The following is a 12,629-nucleotide window of genomic DNA, read 5'->3' as shown; positions in this document are numbered from 1 at the left end:
ACACCTCGCACTACATCTTAAAGCTTAGAAATATTAGGCAGGCATTTTTCTATGCTTTTCCATGAAATCGTGTGTCAGATCCAGGGAGGAGAGGAGTCACCCCTTTGTTATCTGATTCATCCCATTACATTTAGGAAATTCAGACGTAAAGAAATTACATGTAAAATCAGAGTTGTTGTCTTAAAAACGGAACAAGCACGTCTTGAAAATTCAGACCTAGCAGGCAAGGATTTTTTTGGCATCCTCTATCACAAGTGGAGAGATTTCGCTGTGATTCCTTTCAGTTCCATTTCTTGGACAAAACCAGATTTAACCGCAATAATTAAAGAAATCAAAAAATCAAAGACTTTGAGATAGATTTCGAAGGAAAAAAGACTTGGCTGGAAATAAAAATAAAGAGTTGAAGGCTTGATTTGGAATACAAAGAGCCATTTATTTATTTATTTCGCTTTGCTGAGTGCTTTCCTTACAAAAAAAAAGCCGCTTTTGCAGTAAGTTAAAGTCCCAGGTGAGCCAGGCCTATTTCCCTTTCTGTTACTATGACAACGATTTTTTACCGCAGTCCCTAAGTCCCTTCAGAACTCACACATTCATGCCTTGAATTAGAACTTTAAAGGAGAAAGATGTATATTTCCTGGCTTTACCACCACCACCCACCCAAACAGTCCTCGCACAAGACAATAAAGCAGGAATCCGCTCGCCCTTGTTACTGCTGCTTGCTCTGCACCACTTCCATCGCGGCATTTCTCTTCCATCTGCCCCAAACATACAAAGAAATATCGAAGGATCTGATCCGTTTATATGGCGCTTGAACAAACAAAACCCTTCAGAAACCTCATGACAATTGAACCCTCAAAAAGGAGCCAGATAACGTCACATAAAATGACTGTCACAAAATGCAGCTTTCCAGTGAGTTTTGTAAATTAAAAGCACAGAATCCCACACTGGTTGGGTTGGAAAGGACCTTAAAGCTCATCCAGTTCCAACCCCTTCCCAAGGGCAGGGACACCTTCCACTAGAGCAGGTTGCTCAAATGTTCCTTTTGGCCTGAAATCTCTCACAAATATTTTTTGAATAGCTAAAATATTTCTTTTTCTCTGTGCATTTAGGAGACTGGATTTTATTTCCATCATTCCTTCTCATTTATGACTTAGAGAGCTCCTGGTCCTTCCTTTCGCACAGATGACATCCTGCCATGGCCCCTCACCACGCTGAGGTTCATCAGCAGAGACCTGTTCATGCTCAACTGTCAGGGGGTAACTTCTCCCAGCAGAGCCCTGGTCACTGCCGTGTCTTCTCAACTAAAAACCCTACAGAACTTCACGCCCGAGGAGCAGCACTAAGTGAATATATTGTGTCAAATACAACTTACTGATTCCTCGTGCTAAAATCTGTGACCTCCTTTATTTGGGTGATTTGGAAGCAAGATTTTAACTGCAAGAATGTTTGCAGAAGGAAAAACACAGCGTGCTGGTGCGAAGGTTCACAGGAGAATTGGAGTCAGAACCATTTCTCACAAACACTCCTTTTTATCCTGCCCTCTTCTTACAGATATAAAATCATTATTTGCAGGTATACAAAGAGCTGCTGTTACTGAGAGCTACCTATGGAAGGAAAAACTGCAGAATGGAACCAAACTAGATAATGAAACCAAGGCAAGTAACTTCTACATGAAAATCAAGGCGCTGCTGGGTAACTGATAATAGTGGAGGGTAACTGCAAGCCAAAATCCACAAGAAGTTGTTACTTTCAAGGCAAAATAAATCGAACATAATCAAATTAATCAGGGAAACGTGCAGTTTCCTTTTTAAATGCTCGCATCCCTATTCATCTAGAGGAGAAAACCGATCAACATGAACTAAAGGACAAAGAAAATCAGAGCAACGAATAGTGTCTGTGAGAGAACTCGCTGTGTCAGCTGGGCTGGCTTTGGGAAGAGCTATAGGATACTGCAGCACCCGGGTCACACCAACCCCTAAAATGCAGATACAGAGAGGTAAAAATTCCAAATGACCCACTGGAGACAGCTCGAAGAGCCTGACCTTTTGGAACTGCTGAGCACCTCAGCTGCTGAAAATGGTGCACCTTTAAGACAGCACAAAAGGGGCATCAGTAATTCCTCACCTCACTTTAGGAAGTGCTGGCTTTGGTTTTAGTGCTTGCGCAGTATTCCCATATACTGCCAGTGCCAAGAGATCTGCAGTTTCTTTGAAGCTCACTGGATATACTGCACTAAGACAGTTTTCCCTCCCGTCAGCTGAGATTTAGCTTCAGTTCTATTTAGATGCATACACAAGAAACCACATCTCTCTTTTTCTCCTCTTTCCAAGTTTCTCCAGTCAAATTTTATCCACAACTGGGCATCTGTATGAAGTCTTTGGTAGGTCGATATATATACATATATATTTTAAGCGGCTGCATCTGGGAAAGGCATTAATATTTATTGCAGCATTAGAATAAAAATGACTTGGGGGGAGCAAAGAGTAGGGAAGGTTTAGCGCTAAATGAAGCTGGTTTAGGGGTAACAGGAGAATTGCAGAAAAGCTTTATTAATTTTTTTAAATGAGAACCTTTCAGTTTTGGCTTTAACCTCCACATGCATCAAAAAATAAAAAGCAATCTAAAGGATTAGCTCCTTTTCCTGTTTCTTTAGCTGGCCTTTGTTTCTCGCTAAGGAACATCAGCTACGAGTTTAGCAGATAAACTCTAAGTCCAGCCAAGCAGAGCAAGTGTGGCCCACTCACCTCAGAGCTCACCATCTAAGGGCACTGGGGGAAAAACTGAACACTTTTAAACCACTACCACTAAAAATCCTGGCATTACTGTAGAAAACCTGATTAACTTACTGCATAGACATAAAATTAATGATGATATAACTACAGACTTATCCTTTTTTCCTATTTTACATGGATATTTATATATATATTAAATATGTCTCTCTTACAGTCAAGCTTTCTACCTACAGCCTGATACACTTGCAGAGGTCTCCTAAAAGCCATCTTATATATTACTCCTTCTTTTAGGATTTAGAAGGAGCTATGGTAAAAGTTGCTGCACCTCCTACTGGGAGTCACTGAGGAGCGAGGTTGATGAATCATTTAAGTGCCCTTTTTTCACTTCAGTACAAAGACAGCTGTGTTATCTCAACTGTTTTGCAGCAATACTATGAGCAATGGGATCTGACTTGGTGGGAAAGCAGACAGGGAGTGCTCATACAGCCCATAATACAGCTGAGAGAGGTAGAACAGATTCTCCTGTCAATGGGCTCTCAATGGGCACAGAGAAAGAGGAAGGGCAAAGTTCTTGTATCTCTCAAGGTCTTTCCAAAGAAACTGCAGACCCACACTCCCACCTCATCAACGTATACCTATATATTATACACAGATATATGTATTATTATGTTCTATATATTTTAGGTAGGTAGGTAGGTAGGTAGATAGATAGATAGATAGATAATCAGGTTCTGTACCCACCTGAAGCAACTTTAAAATGCGGCTAGAACTAGAAAGCAAGTTCCACACCTCTGAGAATGTTTCTCCTTCATCTCAGATGATTGAGAAGAACCTTAATCAAATCCTACTGGAGTCAGGAAAAAAACCTGCTTTGGACTTCAACAGGACAAGACAGAAGCCCCATAGAGCAGTCTCAGATGCATCAGAAGGTGGAGGTTTAAAACAAAAATGCATTAATGTCTTTTTAAAACCCTGCCACAAGACCTGGGACTGATTAGCCTCACCACACGGAACCAAAGAAATAGGTAATATGCTTTGTGCTTTTATAGCGCCATTCAGTGGGACTTCAATTAATTCTGGCTCACAAAACCCCTCTGCAGCAGGTGGTGGAACTCACCATTCCACAGGCAAAGATGCCAGGGCCTGGGAACTGGGAGTGAACTGCTCACATTGCAGGTCTGTCGCAGGGCTGGGACTAGGACTCAGCTCTCCTGACTCCTGGTTCTACATCTTAACTAACCTTCTCTATCCACCTTTTGTGCTTCCTGAAAATACAGGTACAGAATCAAGGCTCATAACGCTGGTTTTATCTTATGGGCAGCCTCTGGATACGCTTCCAAAATATCCCTTGTAAAGCAAATACTGAGCTAATCCTGTCTTGTTTGGGTTACTGTAGAATTTGGATTCGTGGCCTCAGGTTTTTTCTGGCACAATCCTACATTGTCTGATCATGTTTATCAGCAAACTCTAGAATGCTTCAATCTAATGAAAACATAAAGATCTGGTGGCATTCTGCTTAAACAATTCAAGTGCTTCCAAAAAGTCACAAAGTGAACCAAGAGAAAACTAGAAGCTGTTACTGTGGATAGCTTTGCTCCAGTTAAACAATACAAAGATTAAATCTACTATGAACTGCAAAATAATCATTACAGTGAGGGCCTGGCTCCAACCCCATCAAAGCTCCCGTCCTCCCCTTGACTCAGCCGTGTGTGTCTTGGCATTGCAGACTCTGAGATAAGTGTGATCAGTAACCCTACCCCATGGCACAACACAGCAAAGTAGGCGGCTGGACTCAAATGTCTTCCTTTGAAAGGGCCTAGGTCAGATTCTGCACATCCATTTGAAGGTCAGTGCTTAAAATCAATCGCATTTATTTGATATCATCACCTTGATTTTAATGAATATCACAGTAGAAGACTTCTTCATAATCTGAATATTTATCTCTGGAGTAATTTCATTCTATTATGTCGGTGTGCATTATTAGGGAGCTGACGAGAAAATTTCCTGCTCTTTTCCAGCAGTTACAGTCAATGTGGGATCAGGCTTTGCACAAAGGCATTCTAATGAACATACACCTTATAGTGTGTGAGGAATGAGGGAGGTTATTACAAGAATCCAGAGTATTTATCTGATACTCCACAAACAGCAGCAAATTCATCTTCATAAAACTCCTGTGCACAACAAATGTGAAACCCAACATTTGTAGGTCAAAAGACTTTTTGGAGTTTGTCAGAGATTTACTATGAGGGAAGGGGGCAGGAGTCAGATGATGTGAGGTCCCAAGCCTAGGCCAGGAGGAGGTGGCTGTTCATTTGTCACTTGGGTTTTGATAGATAGACTCCAGTTGCGCCAAAACTGCACATGAACATGAAGCCGGTCCCCAACAATATCCTCATCTCCTGATGGGAAAACCAAGGAACACTTCTCTATCCTCTTGCCTTAATTCAAAAGACTTTCTTCAGTGATGGGACCACCAGTCTGGTAAGAGCTTTCTCCAGCTGCTGCATGCAGAGGACAACCAGACTACGCAAGTTAACTCCTCAGCCTTGTGTGGAGATGAGTTAAGGTGTTTGCAAACCTAAGGGAGATAGAGCAAGTGGTCCCTTCCTCACAAATTCCTATGATTTCTGTTTTCACGCTTCACCTATCCTTCCTGCCACATAAAACCCTTCCACTGCCACTGCATTCTCATCTGACCTCTCTGATGATGTCTCAGCTTCTAGGCACTGATCCTGACCCCTTTCCACAGGATCTTTTTCCTGTGCTCCACATTTCTTTCCCAGTTTCAAAACAGATGCTTGCCAAGGTGCAGTTTGCTTCTGCAGAGTGTAAAGAGTACAGTGCAGGAGTAACTTGTATTATTAAGGTGGTTTGAACTAAAGTCTATAGGACACAAAGATCCTTTGTGCTGAGGAAAGCCTAGGTCAGAGGTTTCCTGTTTAGGCCCATCTTTATTATTAAATTAATACTTAATCAATCAATAAGAAGATGATCTTTAAGGTCCCTTCCAACCCAAACCATTCCATGACGAACAGCATGCTCATTCCAAGATGAAATGCAAAGCACACGAAGAGATGCAGATCAGATAAGTGTAATAGGAAACAGGTGGAATTAGCACTTTTAGCTTTAATAAAGCAGAAAAACTCGAAAAGGCCTTTAAAATTCCACAAGACATTGTGTCCCTCAAATTAATTGGAAGCATCACATAATCTTAACTGTTGAAACACTTCTGTTTTCCAAGGCTAACAGCCCAGTGTCATTTACCAACATCCACTGTTTAACATCCTGCTTTCCTTCTCCTACACTGAGGCAAACACTCCAATTTAGGTTTTAAGTTTTGATGTGGAACCAGGGCGAAAGTACTGACATCCTGTATTTTAGATAGGTCAAGAAAGAACACTGCACCTTGAGTCCACAGCAATGGTTGGGCTTGAATTCATGTCCATCTCCCAGCCTCATGTCTTCACCACAGAACAATTCCTCCTCAAATCTCCCATCTCTCTGCAGCCTAGAACATCATATTTCTCTCTGCCCTATATCTAGTGGCTTTTTTTTAAAGCTTAGTTTCCAAATTAATAGGAACTGAATGTAAACCTGCAACGTCATCCAACCCCAAAACACGTCAGTAAACTTGATGTTTATGTTCTGTACATTTTCCACCTCCTGCACAATTCCCATCTCTAAAGCAGCTTCTGTTCAACTCCTTCTGAGCAACTGCAATTCACACTCATTTGGTAAATGCTTATTCTGTCTTGCAAAGCGATTCCATTTTCAAGAAACAAGGGCTGGGGGGAGCGCGCTGCCGGTTACACACAGTCATTTCTCGGTGCTCAATGTAGTTATTTGGCATGGCCACATTTGCTAGGAGAAATAAAGATCTCCAAGGAAAACCTCCTTGTTTGTGCACTCTGATGAAAACCTGACACCATTAATGAAAATAATAATTGAACTCTATGGGTTCGAATTGAAAATGAAACACAACACTAACAGCGTGTTTGTAATTGCAACTGGTCTCCAAAAAGTCTTTGGAGGGCTCCCTGCAACCTGAGCGGTTTCCCTTTCCCTTTGGGTTTTCCTCCTTCCTCCCACCCCAAAACTTTCCAGTAACTTACAAGACAATGGCTAAAAGCTTATTTATACTGTAAGATCCATATTATTCATGCCATTTGGCACCGGACCAAATGCCATAGCATAATCAAAAGTCAATAGGCAGGGAGGTAATAGAGGAGAGGATTGGGCTGACGGGCTGTTGAAAGGGATGTTCAGATAATATTCCCTGGTTTATTACAGTATCTATGGGCTCCTACTGTGCTAAGCATCACACAGTCACATTGTGAAATTGGTATTGGAGAAAAGATACACAAAGGACAGGAGGAAAGAAAGGCTTTTATAATCACTTCACTGATGGTGAAGTCAAGGCACCTAGAAATAAAGGGACTTGCTCCACAGCACAGATGAAGCCAAGAACCACCTACCATTCCTGCAAGCCCCTGTCTGTGATTTTACTGGTTCTTTCTAACAGTGACAAAAACTGGAGCACACTGCCCCAGAACACAACATCCAGTGTAACACACCCAAATTCCTCTTCACTCCACTTTGGTCAGCCTCAGCAGAACCCAACGGTTTGGTGCTGGGCTGTATCACGGAAACATAGCTCTGCAGTTCTGGTTACATCTATTTATTCTTTGGTATCCCTTTGTCCTTATAGCTCTACATAGGTGCAAATTTAACTCAAGTTCTACTTTCAAAACCCTATGGATCTCAGAAAGGCTCATTTTTTAACGGCAAAACAGGCCCTTATGATTCCTCTATCTTCTGACTCCTCCATGCTCTTCGCCACCCCTCTCAAGAACGATCTGCCTACCGAGCCATGCTAGACTGAACAGTGAGCACCAATTACACCAACAGCCTTTTTGCTGCTGCTGGTTTTTACTCCTTCTGCCAGATGGCAGCAGCCAGAACATAAAAACTCTTCACCCTGCAGTTAATGCCCAACTTGGGAATAACTTCCCGGCGACTCCAAGAGATCAGGAAGTTGCACTGATGTGAACGGTAGAGATGGAACCAAGGTTAGGCACCTGTTTTAGACCTGCCAGAGTGGATATCACTCAGCTGTAGGCTCTCACTCATTTATGAAGACAAGAATATTGCCTGGCCCTAAACTGTATTCATCTAAACATGCATTCATCTGCTAAAGAGGCAAATTTACAGCCCAGCACCTCAGGTCCATGCGCATTTCGCCTCCTCCCTTTCCTGAGGTCTATTCAGTGGGTAGATCTGCACCTATTGTACTTCTGGGTCTAGTCACAGATGACCTTGAATCTGAGCATAGGTGTAACATTATATTCCTATGACAGATTTATAGATTGGCAGATCGGGGTGCATTCAGCGCATTCCTTCCCTAAGACAGGACAGCATCCAATGTTTGTTAGCATCATTAAACTAAAACTGACTTTTCACCTGCTCCCATACCATATGCAGCTGCAAATTTTTAAATTAAACTATGAAGCCATGCATAAATTTACATATATTACAGACTAGCCTCTCCATTTAACATGCAAATGTACTCCAATGTTTCAGAACACCTTCTGTCGCTAATTAATTTGCTGAATTATAATTAGACTAATCCTGCATAATTAATAAGCACAGATTTTTTTTTAATTTCTAAGCAGCTTGATGAGATCATTCACTTCCTTCTATAAACTGCTAAGTAACTGTTAAAAAAAATCTGGAAAGAACATATGTGAAAAGGTATGTTTGATGTCGCATACAAATTTAAACTAGCGGGCAAGCTTCAAGAAAGTCAAGATTAATATAGGTGTATGGCTGAGGCACAGCCGTGTGATTTCCAGGGGCACGGAGCAAGATTTGCTGTGTCTATTTTATTCCTTTTGCTTTTACCCATCGGACCTTTCAAGATCATAGACTGAGACAGAAAAGGATTACAGAGCCGTCTGTAGAATTAGGAGATGTTGGGATATTCACCCACCGTTGTGTATCAAACCCCTTTCCCTGTACATGCTGTGTGTGGATAAGCTCCTTTGATGGTATTTGGAATTGTTTTCATTTTGGCTGCCAAAACCAATGGAGATCATTCTAGTGAAACAATTAAGTGCTATTAGCACTGGATTCATTCTCTAATGATTAAAATGAAGGGTCTTGCTTTAATGTTGAAGAGCCTGGACTCACAGAAACGTGCATGCCAATGTGTCCTGTAAAACGTGCAGTGCTACAGACTGCAGATCAGGGACTCTGCTTCTGGTGCACAAAGCAACCCTTGTGCATCAAACAGCCACAGCCCCAGATTTCACCCAGCAACTGGGTGCAGAGAAAGAGGGAAAGAGCACCCAAAATGTCATTGGCTATTTTGCAAACAAGAATACATACAAGTACCATCTTGTATTTCTGAGGAACATGAACATTTCTAGTGTGCATTAAATAAACTAATACATTTAAAATGATTCCACCTTTCCCTGCAAACGTTCATCTCTGCTTACTAGTCTCCAAATTTCATTAACCTTTTCATTACCTTTGGATGTAGCACATACGTGCCAGAGGCCAAAAAGAAGCTTCATTCTGGGGTACGAACTCTGTTAACTGGCAATTGGTGAGCCTCAAATGAGACCCCACAGCTGATTTTGCCTTTCCAGAACATTAATATGGGATTGGAGTAGAAGGGTTGGGGTGGTGGTGGGCAGAAGACAGGCACATGGACTTCACTTCAGTATCCCTGCTGGGGCTGACACCCAAAGGGACTTTGTGTGGTTTGACTCTTCTGCTATTTCAGGGCAACTGTCCTAAGAAGTTATGATGATTATGAAGATACACAGCAAGGTAAGATATGTTTTCAGTGGGCTTAGCATGAGGCTCTTCACGAAAAACACTGCTAAGTCACGCTGTACTACAACCGCTAGACTAAGATGCACATCTCCAGAATCCAGTGGGTCCAAACACCAGCACAGAACTTCCCTGAGCTCCTGATTCAAAACCATGACTAGACATCAAGCGCAAAGCCCAGGTTTCATGCAAGAAGCACCACTTGGGGCAACTGCACACAACACTGAAAAGCAGCCTGGATTCTCATGAAACACACTGTGAAAGCCATGCTCCTTTAAAGCACCTTAGAATGGACACCCAGAAATCAAGATGAGGTAAAACTCAAACACTTGAGCACTCAGTTTCCTATGAACTCCTGGCTGCAGAAGTTATTTTGCTTCTGGCAAATACTACAGGAGAAATTGCCTCCCTTCATTCCAGCCCTCCCTCGCTCACGTTCACACACATGCACGCACCCCAAGTTGACTGTGCACTGATGTTAACAGAAGAGGAAAATTGCTTCCTGACCTTTCCAGTGATCAACTTACACCCTGAAGCATGAGACTGGTTTCATTTTACTGTGTATATGTAATACCTATTCCCACATCACTTCAGACAATGCAAAATCTGCTGTTCGCCTATTCAAGTGCACATGTTCAGATCTGGTTTTAGTGATGGCTCCTTCAAGATCCCCACCTGGTGAGTGAGCTGCTCCTTTTGCACAGCAATGGGGACCCATTCTTGTGGTGAAGGTCACAGTTTGGATTTCCCCCTTCATCACTACAGCATATCTATGTGCATATTCACAATGTTGTCATAGAGCTTTGTGTTCAGCTATGGAGCCTTACCCTCTCGCTAGAGCAAAACACGTTCCCAGGGCATCGAGGAGAGATCCTAAGTTAACACTTTGTAATTCCAGCTCCTGATCTACCACCTATTGAAAACAAGCAAGGCCTGTGACACGTACCAAACCCAAAAAGTAAGTACCTGATTCCTGGGCCTCTTTACACAGCAGACACCGACATGGCTTTGGACCTTGAGGGGAATTGCAGGAGGCTGCACAACAGTGAGACCAAATCTCAATGGACCAAACTTTCTATCCCCCCCCCAGCTGCTGATCACCTCACTCAAGCCCATGATTAATAAAGCCCCCGTGCAACCAGCAGCTTCCTCTGCCTGAGCAGAGTGGTCATTCACTCACCGGGTTGTTTGTGCTTATGTTTAATCTCATTAAGGTAAGACTTCTGCACTGCTCTGCTTTGTAACGAGACTAATGAGCTTGTGTGAGGGCTCCAGCTGTTTCCAAACACAGCAACTATGATCTGTATTCTTCATCCCCTTCAAATTCTAACACTCTTCCCTCATTTGGAGAGATCACAGGGACAGATTAAACTCGATGCTTAAGGAGGTATTACAAAAGCCAGAGATGAGGCTATTTCAAGAGTTTAGCAGTGTTAAAGCTGGACACAAACCCCACACTGAACTGACTTTAAAAGACTTCTCAGGGAGAAAATCCAATCCCCTTTATCTCTTGGAGATGTACAACATATTTTTATGCATACATATTCCATGGGTTATACACTCCAACTGCAGGCACACACACATCCATGCAGAGCACAGATTTTAAGATAACAGTTGGCTTATTGACTGGAAAATAGTCACGTTTTGATGGTGTAAATAACAGGGTATCCTTCCAGATGCAGCATCATAATGTGCTCTCTACTGAAAAAGGTCTTTTGGCAGTTCCCAGCTTCAGGACTTCCCTGTCGCTGGTGCAATGTGTGGTTGGTGCATGTGGTTAATGCTGATTCTTTTCCCTTCTCAAGTTCTGCTGCAGTCCTAATTTCTGGACCAAAGTTTGTGAGTGCCTGTAACATTTCTGCATTCCTTTAATCCAGCTGTTTACACGTTAAATAATTGAAAAGCTGCTATGGCAAACAGACATCAAGGGAGGCTAATGGGAGTAGCACTGTCATTCCAAACACGTCGTGTGATGAGGCATCAGACTACGGAGTCAGTGCCTACAGTGTCAGGACAGGTTGCAGGAGTGAAGGCATGGAGCTTGTTGGAAAACATCACACATCAACACAAGCCACTCAAAGAGACTGCTGAGCAAGGCTGGGCCCAAACTGCACAGAATTTGTAGTGAAAAGTATATTGGGAACTTTTCCATTATAAAAGCTAATATATTTCTTCATCAGTTTGATTCAGTTGCACAAGCAAATCGAGTCAGCTGAAATGGAAGTTAGATTCTAATGCAGGTTTGCAGTAGCTTTGTTCAATTCAGTTTTCAAAATCACTTCTTAGGTTGCTACAATGATTTGAACCAGCTAAACACTTGCTCCCTGGAAGTCAGCTACTGTATATTCCCTCCTTGCTCCATGGCACAACTGCATTTTCCCCCAATATGCAAAAAGATCTTAAAGGCTCCACATCATGACATAATCCCTTTTAAAGGCTCCCTTGGAGCTGTTAAGAAGTGTCTACTAAAATACCTACAGAACAGAGATTTTACAGGAGTTACAGTCCATTGGGCCCTAAATCCATCTTTTACAAGAAGCCAGTAGGAGAGAAGAAAAGACCAGATTTCCACAGATATTTTTCCCTACCAAGAAAATTAACTTTGCAAAGTTTCTTCATGCATAAATGTATAATTACATCTCTGATGAATGCTGTGGAGTTGAATGGCATCCGATAAACAGTTCTGACTTGGGGGAATGGTTTTAAACTGAAAGAGGTGAGAATGAGATTAGACATTGGGAAGAAGCTCTTCCCTGTGAGGGTGCTGAGGCGCTGGCCCAGGGTGCCCAGAGAAGCTGTGGCTGCCCCATCCCTGGCAGAGTTCAAGGCCAGGTTGGACACAGGGGCTTGGAGCAAGCTGCTCCAGTGGAAGGGGTCCCTGCCCGTGGCAGGGGTTGGAACTGGATGAGCTTTAAGGTCCCTTCCAACACAAACCAGTCTGGGATTCTGTGGTTCCACTGTGACTTGTCAGCATACACTTCTTAAAGGGCCTGTATACGAAACTGTGCATCACTGTTTCAACAAAACAATTACAGAAACATTTGCTCTGGGAATTTACAG

General features: G+C 42.5%; 1 protein-coding gene across 1 annotated transcript in view; it reads right to left on the bottom strand.

Annotated features, from left to right (window-relative positions):
• EBF2 (EBF transcription factor 2) overlaps positions 1–12,629 on the bottom strand; it is a gene marked incomplete at both ends in the record, with an annotated part of 114,761 nt that overhangs the window by 32,808 nt on the left and 69,324 nt on the right. The window lies entirely within an intron of this gene.

Source organism: Psittacula echo (assembly GCF_963264785.1).
Source record: "Psittacula echo genome assembly, chromosome: 25".
NCBI classification, from domain to species: Eukaryota; Metazoa; Chordata; class Aves; order Psittaciformes; family Psittacidae; genus Psittacula; species Psittacula echo.
This window is presented reverse-complemented; position numbering and strand designations above follow the sequence as displayed.